The 17,234-nt window shown below is 42.8% G+C and overlaps 2 long non-coding RNA genes and 1 other non-coding gene across 7 annotated transcripts in view; all 3 read left to right on the top strand.

Annotated features, from left to right (window-relative positions):
- Positions 1 to 6,465, top strand: part of LOC108302937 — a 29,067-nt gene extending 22,602 nt beyond the window's left edge. For all 5 annotated transcript variants that reach the window (XR_005199865.1, XR_001824599.2, XR_005199867.1 and 2 more), the window contains exon 3: positions 5,474 to 6,465. This is a non-coding gene — a long non-coding RNA (uncharacterized LOC108302937). The remainder of the gene's footprint in view (positions 1 to 5,473) is intronic.
- A 374-nt stretch (positions 6,466 to 6,839) lies between these two features.
- Positions 6,840 to 6,944, top strand: LOC119470907. Its single transcript, XR_005199885.1, has one exon. It is a non-coding gene; the product is annotated as a small nucleolar RNA U13 (small nucleolar RNA).
- Positions 6,945 to 9,539: 2,595 nt separating this feature from the next.
- Positions 9,540 to 10,586, top strand: LOC108302939. The gene is made up of 2 exons (XR_001824601.2): positions 9,540 to 9,573; positions 10,124 to 10,586. It is a non-coding gene; the product is annotated as an uncharacterized LOC108302939 (long non-coding RNA).
- The last annotated feature ends 6,648 nt before the right edge of the window (positions 10,587 to 17,234 follow it).

Below are 17,234 nucleotides of genomic sequence, written 5' to 3'. Positions count from 1 at the left end.
ATTTCCTAGATCATTGCTTTGAACTCAGTAGTGCACTTTGAAGTGAAATTCATCATTACATTTCATTATACTATAAATGTCATTAGATCTCTCATAGATTCAAATTAAGAATGCGTCATACACATAAATACATGTAAAGGCACACTTCTAAGAGCAGAATGGGCAATAAATTAATGCTTTGCTTGGGTTGAGAGAGAACACACTGGAAAGTAGATAGAGAACGGGAAGGGACGTGGGAAGGAATAGGCATGTGAGTTGGAGTGGGTAGGCAAATAGGTGAAAAGGGTGAGTAGTAGGTGAGATGACTAGAGGATGACCGTATAAATAACCATGCCGATGTGGCTTGGCTGTGTTCCCACCCGAATCTCAGCTGTAGCTCCCACAATTCCCACGTGTTGTGGGAAGGACCTGGTGGGAGGTAATTGAATCATGGGAGAGAGTCTTTCCCATACTATTCTCATGATAGTGAATAAGTCTCACAAGATCTGATGGCTTTGTTTTGTTTTGTTTGAGACAGAGTTTCGCTCTTGTTGCCGAAGCAGAGTGTAATGGTGCAGTCTTGGCTCACTGCAACCTCTGCCTCCGGGTTCAAGTGATTCTCCTGCCTCAGCCTCCTGAGTAACTGGGATTACAAGCATGCACCACCAAGCCCAGCTAACTTTTTGTATTTTTAGTAGAAACAGGGTTTCACCATGTTAGCCAGGCTGGTCTTCAACTCCTGACCTCAGGTGATCCACCCACCTCGGCCTATCAAAGTGCTGGGATTACAGGCGTAAGCCACCATGCCAAGCCAAGATCTGACGGTTTTATAAAGGGGGGTTTCCCTGCACAAGCTCTCTTCCTTGTCTGCCACCATGTAAGATGTGTCTTTCAGCTTCTGCCATGATTGGGAGGCTTCCCTAGCCACGTGGAACTGTGATTCTTTTGTAAATTGCCCAGTCTCGGGTATGTCTTTATCAACAGCACGAAAATGAACTAATATACATGTTGATCTGAAGCTGAAGCCTTGCTTCAGACAACTTATGTTTTTCTCACGCATTTACACTAAGGGCTAGAAAAAAGATATGAAATAGTCATGAACAGATAAACTAGTTGATGTATGTGTGTATGTATACATATGTGTATATCTAAGTTATAGACAGATACACACACACACACACACACACATATATATCTCAAATGTAAGACAAGATATAATGTGTACTTACTATTCTCTTTTGCCATTTTCTAGTTTGGGGGAAAGTTCTATTAAATCTAAATTGATGAACATTATTCCCCCTGCTGGTACCAAAAGTCCTGACTTGTAGGGAAGACAAAGCCGAGGTCAGTGCATAAGCCTGAGCTGGGAAACACAGATTCTGACTGAGTAGGCGTGGAGTGCAATCCGAGTTTCTGCCTCAGCTGATGCTGATGCTGCTAGTCTGTGGCCCACCCTTTGAATGCCAAGGGACTGGATGATTTCTGGCAATCCTTTCTCATTCTGTTGCAGTTGTTTTGCTTGGAAAACTTTCTACCTTTTAGAAGTATTCACCTATAAATCACTTACAGTTTATATAGTTTCAGGTGATAACAAAATAGGACATTTCAAGGCATGGAATTAAAAAGGTAAGTAACATTATTAAATATAATCCAGAATTTTCCCTAAGGTAATAAAAGCTTTCAAAGTTAGTGATAAGTGTGAGGCTTGAATTTTTAAGGATGCTCTTAAAACCCGGTGGACAGCCATTGCTGAGTGAAGATTCAGTCCTCGTCTCTCTTATTGGAAGGTGAATGTGGGCTAGTTCAGTAGATATCAAAGTTTTTGTTTGTGACCCACAGTAAGAAACATATTTTAGGTTGTGATCTCACACATAAATAAAAGCTTCCTAAATAAAACAATATCAATATGTACTCTGATAACATTTATTATAATGCAATTCATTTGTTTTTTGAGATGGAGTCTCGCACTTGTCGCCCAGACTAGAGTGCAATGGCATGATCTTGGCTCACTGCAACCTCAGCCTCCCGAGTTCAAGCGATTCTCCTGCCTCAGCCTTCCCAGTAGCTGGGATTACAGGCATGTGTCACCACACCCAGCTTATTTTGTATTTTAGTAGAGATGGGGTTTCTCCATGTTGGTCAGGCTGATCTTGAACTCCTAACCTCAGGTAATCTGCCCGCCTCAGCTTCCCAAAGTGCTGGGATTATAGGCGTGAGCCACCACACCCAGCCTGCAATCCATTTTTTTTTTTTTTTTTATGTTTTTCACAAGTGCATGGTGGCCTGCAGTTTGCAAAATTGGAAGTGGATGACCTTTTTAGCATTCATCTTTAAAAAAAAATCATTATTCTTTGGCAAAATGTCATAAGACTGTATTGCATTTAGGTTCTTTGAAGCATTCATTTATCTTTATTATTGTGTGAGATGGAATATTGGAAAGTGGGATTCCAGGGTAGGCTGGATGGCAGAAAAGACCTGCTTGCTCTGTCTTCCAGGAGCTTTTTATTACAGATACCACTTAGTTTCCCCCAACCTACAATATAACTACATGTTTGATTTCTGGAATTTTATAAGGGCAAACTGGAGTATTTTTTCCCTCAAAACTATTTAACGCTCAATTAAGCAGGCAGCAGAGCAGCATGGTTAAGAGCATGAACTGATGGCAGACTGTCTGGTCAGCATCCTGGCCATCCCACGTAATAGCTGTATAACTTTGGTCTACTTACTTCACCTTACAGAACTCACTTTCCTCATCTATAAAATGGGAACACTAATACTAGTTGAGTATCCCTTTTCCAAAATGCTTGGGGCCAGGAGTACTTAGAATTTCAGATTTCCTTTTTTATTTTGGAATATTTGCGTATACACAATGAGATATCTGGGGGATGGGACTCAAGTCGAAACATAAAATTATGTTTCAACTATACCTCATGCACATACATATAGCCTGAAGGTAATTTTATACAACATTTAAAATAATTTCGTACATGAAACGAAGTGTGTGTACACAAGGTCAAGAGCGAAATTTTCTACTTGTGGTGTTATATCAGTGCTCAAAACATTTGGATTTTGGATTCTTGGATTAGGGATGGTCAGCCTGTAGTTCCTACCTAATAGAATTGAGGTGAAGATTGAATGGGTTAACGTCGTAGACAAATACAACAGGAATGTTATCAGCTACTGTTAGCTAGACTTCAATTACAATGTAAAATTTGAGCCTAACTCCAATTTCATGATGAAGTAGAAGAGTAGTATTACATGAATAAGTACTTCTAAGCCAATGTCTTGATATTGAGCTACAATAAATATTAAGTCCAATAAAAGTGTTTTTGGAAGTCCCAAATGCAATTTCCCCTCAGTCCTGATTCAAACAGGCCTGCAATAACTTAGTTATCCAACAATTAACATTCTAAAACTACACTCAGGGAAAAAAGATTCTACCAGAAATTTACATTTTGTACTAGAACATAAAGATCCAGCAAAATGTCACACTTCTGTGGGAATGTTGTTGTTTACAACAACAGTCAGGGATTTGTTGTTTAAGTGGAAGGATGCAGGCTCTATTCTGTGTAACACCAAAGAAAATATGACATGTTTGAGAAATTTTTTTTTTGAGTGGTAGTCTTCCTTTCTCTGTTGTTACCCATTTTTCGGGTGCATTGGGGGCATCCGTGGAAAGTGTTTATAGAAGTTTAGAAAGAGATTCGGCTGCTAAAGGAAAGAAATATGGTATCCGTTTTTCAGATGTTCTACCTATTAAATTGTGAAAATAATAGTATAGATACCCTTTCAAAGTTCTAAATTGGTTAACTTTCCCCCAAAAAACTAACAAATGAACCTAAACAGCTATAATATAAACTTTTATAAATATGGTCTAGAACCAAATATACTACCTGTCGTGGAAATGATTACACCACAGAAGGAAGTGAGAATCAGTCTTACGTGCCTTCTTGCTTATGACATGCCATTGCTGTCTGTGTGGGTAAAAATCTATGACTATAGTTAGCTGCCTAAATGGCCATAGGAAACTAGTGTGTGTTCAGTGCCTAACTGTAAACACTTCTAACACTTGAACCATAAAGGCTTTGTATGTATGCGGATTTTCATAAGGTCAGAATGGGAGTACAGCACAGAGTATTTGAAATAAAGGTATTTTTCTGGCTGGGCACTGTGGCTCACACCTGTAAACCCAGCACTTTGGGAGGCTGAGGCGGGTAGATCATTTGAAGTTAGGAGTTTGAGACCAGTTTGGCAAACATGGTGAAAGCTCATCTCTACCAAAAGTACAAAAATTAGCTGGGCATGGTGGCGTGCACCTGTAATCCCAGCTACTCTGGAGGCTGAGGCAGAATTGCTTAAACCCGGAAGGTGGAGGTTGCAGTGAGCCGAGATAGCACCACTGCACTCTAGCCTAGGTGACAGAGTGAGACTCCATCTCTAAATAAATAAATAAATAAATAAATAAAGGTATTTTTCCAAATAAAGTCTAAAAGGAAAACATGAACTCTCTCCTCTCCCTGGTTCCTTACTCCTGTTAGTCACAAAGCTTGTCCAAATGCCTCCTCTCCTTCCCACTCCTCCCCCTCCCTATGCCCTTGCCCAGGACTTCATTAGCCCACATTTGCATCTCCACGGCCTCCTGTAGGTTGCCTTGAGACCTGAGGCCTTTCCAGCATAGCTTCAATACTACTACTGCTAGGCCTAATCGGTAAAAACCTTACTTCAGGTTTGTCATCTTCTGTCTTTATATTCTCATCACTTCCTTGGTTTAACTTTCCCAAGCTTGCAGATGGCCCCTTGAGTCCTCTCCTGATTGCCCCTAGAGCATACAGACACTGGAATCTGCCCACTGAATTCCTGTATCCAGATGTTCCACCCTCATGTTCCAAATCCTGCATGGCAAATGCCACCTTGTTCCTCTCCCCAAGTCAAAGATGTCAAGCCACTGACTTTCATTCAGTCACTTGAGCTGGAAATCTAGAAGTTATCATTGGCTCTTCCCATGACCTCAGCAGCACAGACAGCTCATGAATCCTGGCCCCACTGCGCTGTACCTATCTGCTTTCCTTACATTCAGTTCTTGTGGCTTTTTGCCCAGATGAGAAGACTTTGCAATATAATACTGTGTATTGAGGGCAGAGAAAGAAAATATGAGAAAGTATATGTATTTATGTTAAAAGGTAAGAAATGAAGCTTTCTTAATATTTGCTATAAAGTAGACACCTGGGTCCTCATTTGTCTCTTATGTTCCCTGTTCACATGTCAAACAGAACAACAGGAAGTATCCTGAGGGCGTGGTCGGAGTTCCACTGTTGGTATTATTCTGTATTGCTGTTTCCTTGCTATGAGTTGTTTTCAATGGCCCTAATTTTGTAAAAGCAAGATTTTGAAATAACAGGCCATCACTAAAATGGGCAGGCAAACACTAGGAGTTTTCTGGCTTTTTTCTTGGCAAAGTATTTAAAGATAAGTTACACATTCTTTTTTCTTTTAGATGAAAATGTCGTTTAAGTCTGGGAAGAAAATTCTGAGACATGTTCTACAGGATGACTATTAAGGCACATCCTTGGTTTCAACACCCGTAGAAGGAAGCGGGGGGAAGAAGGAAGCAAACTGAGGAGAGACAGACTTTGAGATGCATTTCCGGCCAGGACACTAGGTTGAATCCACGGGCGCTCTGGAGCTAAAATGGCCCTTCAGAGTTGTCCTGAGCTGGGCTGAGATGGCCAGTTCTTTATGTTCCTGCATGGGATGGTCACTGGGTGTCCACCCCAGGAAGGGGTGCGGCCCAGGCAGTCCCTGAGATGCCCGCCAGCACTCTCTACATCTGGAGCAGCAAGACCAACATCACAGGAGGATGCGCTGGGTGATGGATCACAGTATTCATCCCAGAAGACAAGGATACAGAATTGGCTGCTGCTACTGTCTAAATGTTAATGTTCCCCAAAATTCATATGTTGAAACTTAATTCCCTAATGTGATGGCATTAGAAAGTGGGGCCTTTGGGAGGGGCTGTAGGTCATGAGGGTTACACCCTAATCTTGGGGTGTAAGGATTAGTATCCAGGGAGCTGCCTTCCCCTTCCACCAAGTGAGGACATAGTGAGAAGCTGCCATCTATGAACTAGGAAGTGGGTGCTTACCACCAGACATCTAATCCTCTGGCAACTTGATCTTGAATTTCTCAGCCTCCAGAGCTCTTGAGAAACCAATTTCTGTTGATTATACGCCACCCAGTCTATAGCATTTTGTTAAAGCAGCTGGAACTAAACTAAGACACTGACATTTTCTGCAACAAAAAGAGTGTCTCTATAGCACACCATGTAACAGATGTTTTTGAAAAAAATAAACTCATTTCATATGTTTCCTCGAGATAAAAAAAAATAGCATAACAACAAATGAGAAAATAGTTGCTTTAGAAATATTGCACCCTATGGAGAGAGTATTTTGGATTTTTGTGTTTTTGTTGTTGTTTTTAACTTTTGTTTTAGGTTTAGGGGCACATATACAGGTTTGTTATACAAGCGAACTCATGTCACGGCGGTTGGTTGTATAGATTATTTCATCATCCGGGTACTAAGCCTGGTACGTATTTCATCACCTGGGTACTAAGCCTGGTACAGTACTCAATAGTTGCTTTTTCTGCTCCTCTCCCTCCTCTCACCTGCCACCCTCAAATAGGCACCAGTGTGTGTTGTTTCCTTCATTATGCTCATGAGTTTGAGAGAGTATTTTGAAAAAGAATGTTAGAAAGCATTTCTGCTCTTAGATGATTTTAAGTCAAAAAGCTATACAACGGTGTCTCCTATATGCACGCAAGCATGGACACAGAATTGTTTCATATGTTTAAAACTTTTCTAGATCCCTTTTGTGGTTCATAAGCTTGATGATTGCGTTTTCACATCCACATGTGAGATATGCCTCCCTCAAGCCTTGCTACAACATCGGCACATTACCTGCGGGACGTGAGCAAGAAAAAAAAATAAAAATTTCCTAAACAGAGTTTCTTTGGATTTCTAACTTATTTATAAAAACAAGAAAAATGTAACATTTTCCATTCAGTGTTCAAGAACAACTAAGTGACATAGTAAAGATGGACATTTGCTAGCTGAATTTCAAGAAAAATCTTTCTATAATAAGTAGATGAGATTGAAAAACTGTGTTCAAAAGTCAATCAGAAGACTTGGTAACATAGTGAGACTCTATCTCTACAAAAATTTAAAAAATTAGCCAGGAATGGTGGCACATGCCTGTAGTCCTGGCTACTCAGGAAGTTGAGGTGGGAGGATTGCTTGAGCCTAGGAGCTGGGGCCACAGTGAGCCATGATTGCACCACTGCACTCCAGCCTGGGCAACAGAGTGAGACCCTGTCTAAAAAAAGAAAAGAAATAAGTTAGAGTGGCACTGCTTTCATTTGAAATTGTTCATCTTTTTGAGGTATTAAAAACGATTTCTTGCCACACTGCTGACACCAAATGTGGGAGTGTGTGTCCGTAACAACCAACTCGCCAACCCTCTATACACCAACTGATTGTCCTACAATTCATTTCTTTCTTTCTTTCTTTTTTTTTTTTTTTGAGACAGTCTTGCTCAGTGGTCCAGGCTGTAGGTGGCATGATCTCACCTCACGGCAACCTCTGCCTCCTGGCTTCAAGCGATTCTCCTGCCTCAGCCTCCTGAGTAGCTGGGATTACAGGCACCTGCCACCATGTCCAGCTAATTTTTGTTTTTAGTAGAGATGGGGTTTCGCCTTGTTGGCCAGGCTGGCGAACTCCTGACCTCAGGTGATCCTCCCATCTTGGCCTCCCAAAGTGAAGTGTTGGGATTACAGATGTGAGCCACTGTGGTCAGCCCTGCAATTCAGTTCTGACACTACCCAGAGTTAGTGCAGCCCCTGTGGGTTATGGGTTCCATTCCACAAGGCTGTCCCCACTTCAGATTCCAGTGCCAGAACTGGGCCTCCTGTACGTCTGAGCAATCAGCTATAAATCTATACATCAGGGCTCTTCACCATCCTCATACCTTATGTTGTTAGAACAGTTCACTCACAGAACTCAGGGAAACATTTTACTTTCATTGACTGGTTTATTATCAAGAATATGACAGATGAGAAAAATGAACAGCCAGATGAAGAGTACACAGAGTGAGGTCCCAAGCACAGGAGCTTCTGTCCCCATGGAGTTACGATGTGCCAACCTCCCAGCACATGGTTGTATTCACCAACCCAGAGGCCTTCTGAACCTGGTAGTTGAGGGATTCAGTGGAGGCTTCATCATGTAAGCATGACTCATTATTAACTCAGTCGCTAGTCCCTCCCCCTTCCCCAGAGGATGCAGGGTGGAGCTGAAAGTTCCAAGTTCTAATCATGGCTTGGTTTTGCTGGTGACCAGCTCCATTCAGGAGCCCATCAAGAGTTGCCTGGTTAGAACAAAAGACATTTCCATCGTCTTTTGGGCATCCCAAGAATTTTCAAAGGATTGAGGAGCTCTGTCTCAGGAATCAGAGTGTATTAGTCCATTCTCACATTGCTATAAAGAAATACCTGATACCGGGTAATTTATAAAGAAAGGTGGTTTAGTTGGCTCATGGTTCTGCCGGCTGTACTGAAAGCATAGTGGCTTCTGCTTCTGGGGATGCCTCAGGAAGTGCTTCCAATTATGGTGGAAGACAAAGGGGTAGCGGGGCATCTCACGTGGCTGGAGGAGGAGCAAGATAGAGGGGAGATGCCACACACTTTTAAACAACCAGATCTTGAGAGGACTTACTATTGTGCGAACAGTCCTAAGAGGATGGTGCTAAACCATTCATGAGAAATCTGCCCCCGTGACCCAGTCACCTCCCACCAGGCCCCACACTCAACACTGGGGTTTATAATTCTCCATGAAATTTGGGTGGGGACACAGATCCAAACCATACCACAGAGTTGAGGACCAAATATTAGAATAGAAGATGTTCCTAGTACTCCTATTGCTCAGGAAACTACAAGAGTTTTAGGAGCTCTGTGTCAAGAATTGGAGGCAGATACCAAACACATATTTCTTATTATGTCTTAGATTTTTTTTAAATTATGACAAACATTAAAATTAAATATTAAGATAAACTGAATATAGGTCATTGAACTGCCAAATCTCAAAGTATTAATCACTTTCAAAAGATTTTTTGAAGTAATGAAGACTAGTTGGTGATTGTTATGGATTGAATTATGTCTCACAAAAAGTTAAGTTGAAATCCTTATCCTCAGTTCCTATTTGGAAATGGGGTCGCTGCTGATATAATTAATTAAATTAAGATGAGGTCATAAGGGTAAACCGTTATCTTTTTTTTTTTTTTTTTTGAAAAAGGTTTTCGCTCCTGTGTCCCAGGCTGGAATGCAGTGGCACAATCTTGGCTCACTGCAACCTCTGCCTCCCAGATTCAAGCGATTCTCCTGCCTCAGCCTCCTGAGTAGCTGGGATTACAGGAGCCCACCACCATACCTGGCTAATTTTTGTGCTTTTAACAGAGATGGGGTTTCACCAAGTTGGCCAGGCTGGTCTTGAATTCCTGACCTCAGGTGATCCACCTGCCTCAGCCTCCCAAAGTGCTGGGATTACAGGTGTGAGCTACTGTGCCCAGCCGGTAGCCCCTCATTTTATATGACTGGTGTCCCTATAACGAGAAAAGAGAGCAGATAGACATAGAGGAGAGGACCAGCTAAGGAGAAGTCAAAGACTACATTTATGTTACCTCAAGCCAGGAAACACCTGGGTTATCCAACGCTGGTAGAGGCGAGGAAGGATCCTCCTCTAGAACCCTCAGAGGGTCCATGACCCTCCCAGCAGCTTGATTTTGGACTTCTATCCTCCACAACAGTGACAGAATAAACTCCTGTTTTTGTTTTTATTTTTGTTTTTGAGACAGAATCTCATTCCATCGCCAGGCTGGAATACAGTGGCGGGAACTCGGCTCACTGCGACCTCTGGCTCCCTGGTTCAAGCTATTCTCCTGCCTCAGCCTCCCGAGTAGCTGGGACTACAGGTGTGCACTACCACGCCCAGTTAATTTTTGTATTTCTTTAGTAGAGACAAGGTTTCACCATGTTGGCCAAGATGGTCTCGATCTCTTGTCCTCGTGATTCGCCCACCTCAGCCCCCCAAAGGTTACAGGTGTGAACCACAGTGCCCAGCCACTCCTATTGTTTGGTTCTTTGTACTTTGTGGTTCCAGCAAACTAATACAGTGATATTAAAAATTTTCTCTACTATTAGAAATACAATTTTAGGTGGGGGAAATATCACCTTCACCAAATGCAGCGCATTTGTGTGTTTTAACATTCAGAGAATTCTACCTTTTTGGGCACTTGAGGTGACCTGCCAATTAACTAAAGTCTTAAAGTAAACTTTTTTTTCCTTTGTAAATATGTCTAAATATACTACCCATTGGAAATTTAAAAGTAGAGTACTTTTCTGAGTACAGTACTACTTTTATCTTACACAGTATTTCACAGCTGTGATCTCTGGAGCATAAGCCAACAGCAGGAAAAAATAGTTTGTATGAGTTTCATGAAATATGTCTTTGGGTTTTCGTAAATAATTTTAACTCAAACAAAATTGCTTCTTGCCATAAAAAATAAAATTTTTAAAAAGTAAACATTTTATTTCTCATTTCATCCTCTAGCATTTCTTTTTCTGTACGTTCCATTACATAAAGAAGCAAGTGTGATAATTGTAAACAAATTTGCATTAAAGGTGTGTACTCAAAATTTTTTTGTTTTAACTTAAGAATGGCATACAATAAAAAAATACTTGAGTATATGCTGGAAATTGTGTTTGAAAAGGTCTTTGTAGAAATCCTTTGAAGCCTAGGACAATGGGCTTCTTTCTTTGTTTCTGCCAGGCCTTAAAGCTATACTAATCCAGGATTCCCCTAATCCAATTTCAGAATTTGAACTTTTCTGGGTCAGCCAGATCAGTCAAAGCCAACCAGGCTTCAGGTTTATTTTCAGCCGCCTCTTTATTCCCGTGGTGAGGCCCTTTGGGATCTCAGCCCTCTGTGCCTGGGATTCTCCGGCACCCCAGTCCCACAATCCAGCTTTGCCCTTGTCACCCAGAGTTGCGGAAAGCACTCCTCAGCCTCGTCTTAGACCTTTGAATGCGTCCCACCCCAGGTAAAAGAGCCTCCAAATGCCTGGTTCTTGTTTTAGATTTTCTATTTTTATCTTCTATTTAATCTTGGCCCACTTATTTTACATTGTCTTATTAGCTCTTTGATTATTATTATTTTTGAGATGGAGTTTTGCTCTTGTTGCCCAGGCTGGTGTGTAATGGCCTGATCTCGGCTCACTGTAGCCTCTGCCTCCCAGGTTCAAGCAATTCTCTTGCCTCAGATTCTGGAGTAGCTGGGATTACAGGCGCCCACCACCACCCCCAGCTAATTTTTGTATTTGTAGTAGAGATGGGGTTTCACCATATTGGTCAGGCTGGTCTCGAACTCCTGACCTCAGGTGATCCACCCACCTTGGCTTCCCAAAGTGCTAAGATTATAGGTGTGAGCCACTGTGCCCGGCCCCAGATCAACATTTTTAAAACAACGTTCCCATCAAGTTGTTTTCCTGCTCAAAAAAATGTTTTCAGTGACTCTCATTGTACAGTGGCCATGTACTATAACAATTTGGTGAAACTGGAATTTCCCAGTATTTCCTTTCCTGTGTGTTTCTGGATCAGCATTGGCCAATAAAGACATGTTGGATGATATTGGGGAGGTCGAAATAAAGCAGCTACCAATTTTTTTTAATGTTTTAGTGACTGGTGGAGGGCAGGCATATTGTCACAACTCTACAGCTAGCTCACCCATAGGCACGGGAAAGCACCCCAAACCCCAGATCCCCCATGTACTGTGCTGAGCAGTGTTGTCCCGTTAACATTCATGTTCACCAGTAACCTCAGAATGTGACCTTATTTGGTAATACAGTCTTTGCAACTGTAATTACTTATATTAAGACTACGTCATGATGGATTATGGGAGGCCCTAAATCCCATGACTGGTGTTCTTATAAGAAGGCCATGTGAAGACACAGAGACACAGACACGCAGGGAAGAACGCTGAGTGACTGTGGAGGCAGAGATTGGACTGATGCAGCTTGGCCAAGGAAGGCCAAGGGTTGCCGCCGCTACCCGAAGCTGGAAAGGACTCTTCATAAGAGCCCTGAGAGGGCACACGGGCCGGCCAATACCTTGCTTTTGGAGTCATGGCCTCCAGAACTGTGAGGGACTATGTGTGGTCGAAGACTCCCAGTTTCTCTGGTACTTTGTTATGGCAGTCCTAGGAAATGAACACACTCCAGCCCCTGCCAGATTTCACCCATCAGTTTCTTCAACTCCTGGACTGAGTCCATGGTCAGCTCTATAGTGAAGGGCATAACTTTCTTTTTTTTTTTTTGAGATGAAGTCTCACTCTTGTTGCCCAGGCTGGAGTGCAATGGCGTGAGCTTGGCTCCCTGCAACCTCAGCCTCCCGTGTGTGTTCAAGCAATTCTCCTGCCTCAGCCTCCCGAGCAGCTGGGATTACAGGCGTGTGCCACCATGCCCAGCTAAATTTTGTATTTTTACTAGAGATGGGGTTTCACCATGTTGGCCAGGCTGATCTTGAACTCCTGACCTCTGGTGCTATGCCCGCCTTAGCCTCCCAAAGTGCTGGGTGTGAGTGACCACGCCCAGCCTGGCACAAGCTTCTTCTACAAATTATCTACTATATCAAGGTTGGAAGTGGGGAATGGTGGAAGTGGTTCTGATTAGTCTTTGCAGGGTCTAGTTGTCTTTGTTGGTCCTGGTTTGCCCTTGCAGTTTCCAGTTCGCCCTTGCTCTTGTTCACGTCCAACTTTCCTTCCCAACTGCTGTTTGAGCAACTGTAGGCTCAACACCAGGCATGGAAACAGCAGCCTGCTTGGGCTGCCCTGTCAGTTCTCACAAGTGCCTGAGATTTAACATCTACAATAAATCCCGTATTCCATGCCACTTGTGGGGCTCGGGCTTTCTAATCATACTCTGACAGACTCTTTTCCAAATCAAGTGAAAATGAATTGAATGAAAGTAATCCTGCTACCCACTACCTTCCCTTATATTAAAATAAATGTATTTTATTTTAATATAAGTATTAAAGGTTCAGTGACCCACGCCTGTAATCCCAGCACTTTGGAAAGCTGAGGCGGGTGGGTCACTTGAGGTCAGGAGTTCAAGACCAGCCTGACTAACATGGTAAAACCGCATCTCTACAAAAACATACCAAAATTAGCCAGGTGTGGTGGCATACACCTATAGTCCCAGTTACTTGGGAGGCTGAGGCAGGAGACTCTCTTGAACCTGGGAGGCGGAGGTTGCAGTGAGCAGCCTGGGCAACAGAGCAAGACTCTGTCTCAAATAAATAAATAAAATATAAATTAGGGTATTAAGATTAATGGGATTTATTGAAGACATCCTAAGTGCAGGGTAGCACTGGGCTAGATAAGCTCTTTCTTTTTTTTTTTTTTAAGACGGAGTTTCGCTCTTGTTACCCAGGCTGGAGTGCAGTGGCGCGATCTTGGCTCACCACAACCTCCGCCTCCTGGGTTCAAGCAATTCTCCTGCCTTAGCCTCCCGAGTAGCTGGGACTACAGGCGTACGCCACCATGCTCAGCTAATTTTTGTATTTTTAGTAGAGATGGGGTTTCACCATGTTGGTCAGGATGGTCTCGATCTCTTTACCTCATGATCCAACCGCCTCGGCCTCCCAAAGTGCTAGGATTATAGGCGTGAGCCACTGCGCCCGGCCTAGATAAGCTCTTTCTATGTAGCATCTCATTACATTCTCAAAATGATTCCATGGAGAGGGTACTACAGCTGCCCCTTGAAAACACAGGGTTGGGCAGGGATGCAAACCCCCAATGCAGTCAAAAATTTGTATGTAACTCTTGACTTCCCAAAAACTTAACTACAATATTGTCTATGAATGACTAGAAGCCTTTCAAATAACATAAACAGTGAATTCCTCCATTCCATGTGGTTTGGGGTAGTTCGGTAGGAAAAAAAACAGTCAATTAACACAGGTTTTGTATGTTATTTGTATTATATGCTATATAAGTCATTTATACAAAAAAGTAAGCTAGAGAAAAGAAAATGTTATTAAGAAAATCATGCCAGGTGCAGTGGCTCACGCCTGTAATCCCAGCACACTGGGAGGCTGAGGCAGGCGGATCACAAGGTCAGGAGATCAAGACCATCCTGGCCAACATGGTGAAACCCCATCTCTATTAAAAGTAGAAAAATTAGCCAGGCGTGGTGGCATGTGCCTGTAGTCCCAGGTACTTGGGAGGCTGAGGCAAGAAAATCGCTTGAACCAGGGAGTTGAAGGTCGCAGTGAGCCAAGATCGTGCACTCTAGCCCGGTGACAGAGCAAGACTCCATCTAGGAAAAAAAAAAAAAAGAAAGAAAGAAAATCACAAAGACTAGAAAATATATTTACTATTCATTAAGTGGAAGTAGATCATTATAAAGGTCTTCATCCTTGCAGTCTACACATTGAGTTGGCTGAGGAGGAGGAAGAGGAGGGATTGGTTTTGCTGTCTTAGTAATGGTAGAGGTGGAAGAAAATCCTTATATAAGTGAAACTGTGCAGCTCAAACCTATGTTGTTTGAGGATTAACTGTATTTTGCATTATTATTAGTAATAAATTTATTATTACTGTATTAAACATCAGTAAGAGGCTTAGAGAGATGAAGTGATTCAACCAAGTTAGTTAGAATTCAAACCCAGAGCTGAATTGCAGAGCAGGGACTTAACCACCATTTTTTCACTCTACTCCAAATTTTTCAGAACTGAAAGCAACTGTATTCTTTTTCATGGAATCTTAGGCACCCTAACTATCCCTCTCACAAATATACTCATGACCTCACGAATTTGCTCATGTGCGGTTAGTCAGGTCTATTGATTGGACCTATGTTGAAGCAACTAGGGTGGACCTCCCTTTGCTGCTGGCCCATGTGGATATAAGGTATAAGCAGCTCAGATTCAAGAGGAATGTGGGAAAAGTAGAGCTCAGCAAACCCAGTTTTTCCTGAATGTACCAATTAGGTAAATCACTCCTCCCCTGACCATGGACAGAGGGAATAAACGAGCAGAGAGGTCAGATATATTATTACACTACTTGAGCTGCCTCCCTCATGGAAGGAAGTAGCAGAGGAGGAGAGGTAAGTGTTCCCCCCACTAAGAATCAGATATGGGAAATAAGACATATATACCTATTTGTATGTACATGTGTGTATTTGTAGTGCTATGATTTGAATGCTGGTGTCCCCAACATTCAACGATTGTCCCCACCAACAATGTTGGTATCCCCCCAGAATTCTTATGCCCAATGTGATACTATTAAGAAGATGCTTATGGGAAGTGATACTATTAAGAAGATGCTTACAGAAGGTGATGCTAATGTTGCTGGTCTAGAGACCATTCCTTGGGAACCGCTGGTTTTAAGACCAATGGTTCTCAACTGTGAATGCATATTAGAATAAGGCAACTCTTGCTGTGTCCGTACAAGGTGAAAGAGGCAAAGGAGTTCACTCCAACCCTCATGACAGCTCCACCCTCTTGAACGAGATTAGTGCCCTTGTAAAAGAAGTTCAAGGGTGGGGTGTGGTGGCTCATGCCTGTAATCCTAACATTCTGGGAGGCTGAGGCCAGCGGATCACTGGAGCCTGGGAGTTTGAGACCAGTCTAGGCAACATGGTGGCCAGGAGTTTGAGACCAGCCTGGCCAACATGGTGAATCCCTGTCTCTACTAAACGTACAAAATTAGCCAGGCATGGTGGTGTGCGTCTGTAATCCCAGGCTGAGGCAGGAGAATCACTTGAGCCCAGAAGGCGGAGGTTGCGGTGAGCTGAGATCACACCACCGCGCTCTGGCCTGGGTGACAGAGTGAGACTCCATTCTTAATAAAAATAATAATAATAATAAAATAAGCCACAGCTATTTGCAGAGTCCTATTACTATTCTCATCCCTATACAAAATGCTGTGCTTTCTCCTTTCTGACAGCCTCCCTCCTCCTTCTGCAATGTCTGTCCATATTCCTCCTCAATAAGATTCCTTGACTCCTGTTTACTTGTCTGCATACCCCCTCTAAGCCAATGGCTCACTGCAGCCTCAACTTCCCAGGCTCAAGTGATCCTACCACCTCAGCCTCCTGAGTAGCTGGTACCACAGGCATGTAACACTATGCCCTGCTAATTTTATTTTTTGTAGATTTAGGTTTTTGCCATATTACCTAGGCTGGTCTCAAAATCCTGCGCTCAAGTAATCTGCCCGTGTTAGCCTCCCAAAGCGATGGAATTACAGGTATGAGCCACCACACCTGGCCCAGTTATCAGTCTTGTCTATACATTGGAATTATCCAGGGAGCTTTAAAAACATTCCTAGATTTCAGGCCAGGCGTGGTGGCTCATACCTGTAATCCCAGCACTTTGGGAGGCCGAGTCGGGAGGATCACTTGAGTCAGGAGTTCGAAACTAGCTGAGAAAAAAAAAGGGACTAGCCTGGACAAGGTGAAACCTCATCTCTACTAAAAACAAAAAAAATTGAGCCAAGCATGGTGGCACACGCCTGTAATTCCAGCTACTTTGGGATGCTGAAATGGGAGAATCTCTGGAACCTGGGAGATGGAGGTTGCAGTGAGCCAAGATGGTGCCACTGCATTCCAGCCTGGGAGACAGGGCAAGACGCTGTTTCAAAAAAAATTTTTTTTCTAAGTTTCATATCAGGAATACTGAAATTAGGGAAGGAGGTATAGAGGATCTGTAATTTTTTAATGTTCTCCATGTTTTGATGAACAGACTTGAGAAACACTAATATAAATTACATTTAGCAATTATGTGCCTAACTTGTGATAGCCTTGGATTGTTTTATACTTAGTACTTCATATATACATATATGTTCGCATATGTCTTAGTTCAGGCTGCTATAACAAAATTCCTTAGATTGCAGTTTATAAACAAAAGAAATTTATTGCATACAGTTTTGGAGGCTAAGAAGTCCAAGATCAAGGTGCCAGCAGATTCAATGTCTGGTGAGGGCTCGCTGCTTCGTAGATGGCACCTCTTGCTGTGTCCTTACAAGGCGAAAGAGGCAAAGGAGGCCGGGTGCGGTGGCTCATGCCTGTAATCCAAGCGCTTTGGAGGTCAAGGTGGGCGGATCAGCTGAGGTCGGGAGTTCAAGACCAGCCTGACCAACATGGTGAAACACTGTCTTTGATTAA

Source organism: Cebus imitator, unplaced genomic scaffold, assembly GCF_001604975.1.
Source record: "Cebus imitator isolate Cc_AM_T3 unplaced genomic scaffold, Cebus_imitator-1.0 Scaffold43, whole genome shotgun sequence".
Lineage (NCBI taxonomy): Eukaryota > Metazoa > Chordata > Mammalia > Primates > Cebidae > Cebus > Cebus imitator.
This window is presented reverse-complemented; position numbering and strand designations above follow the sequence as displayed.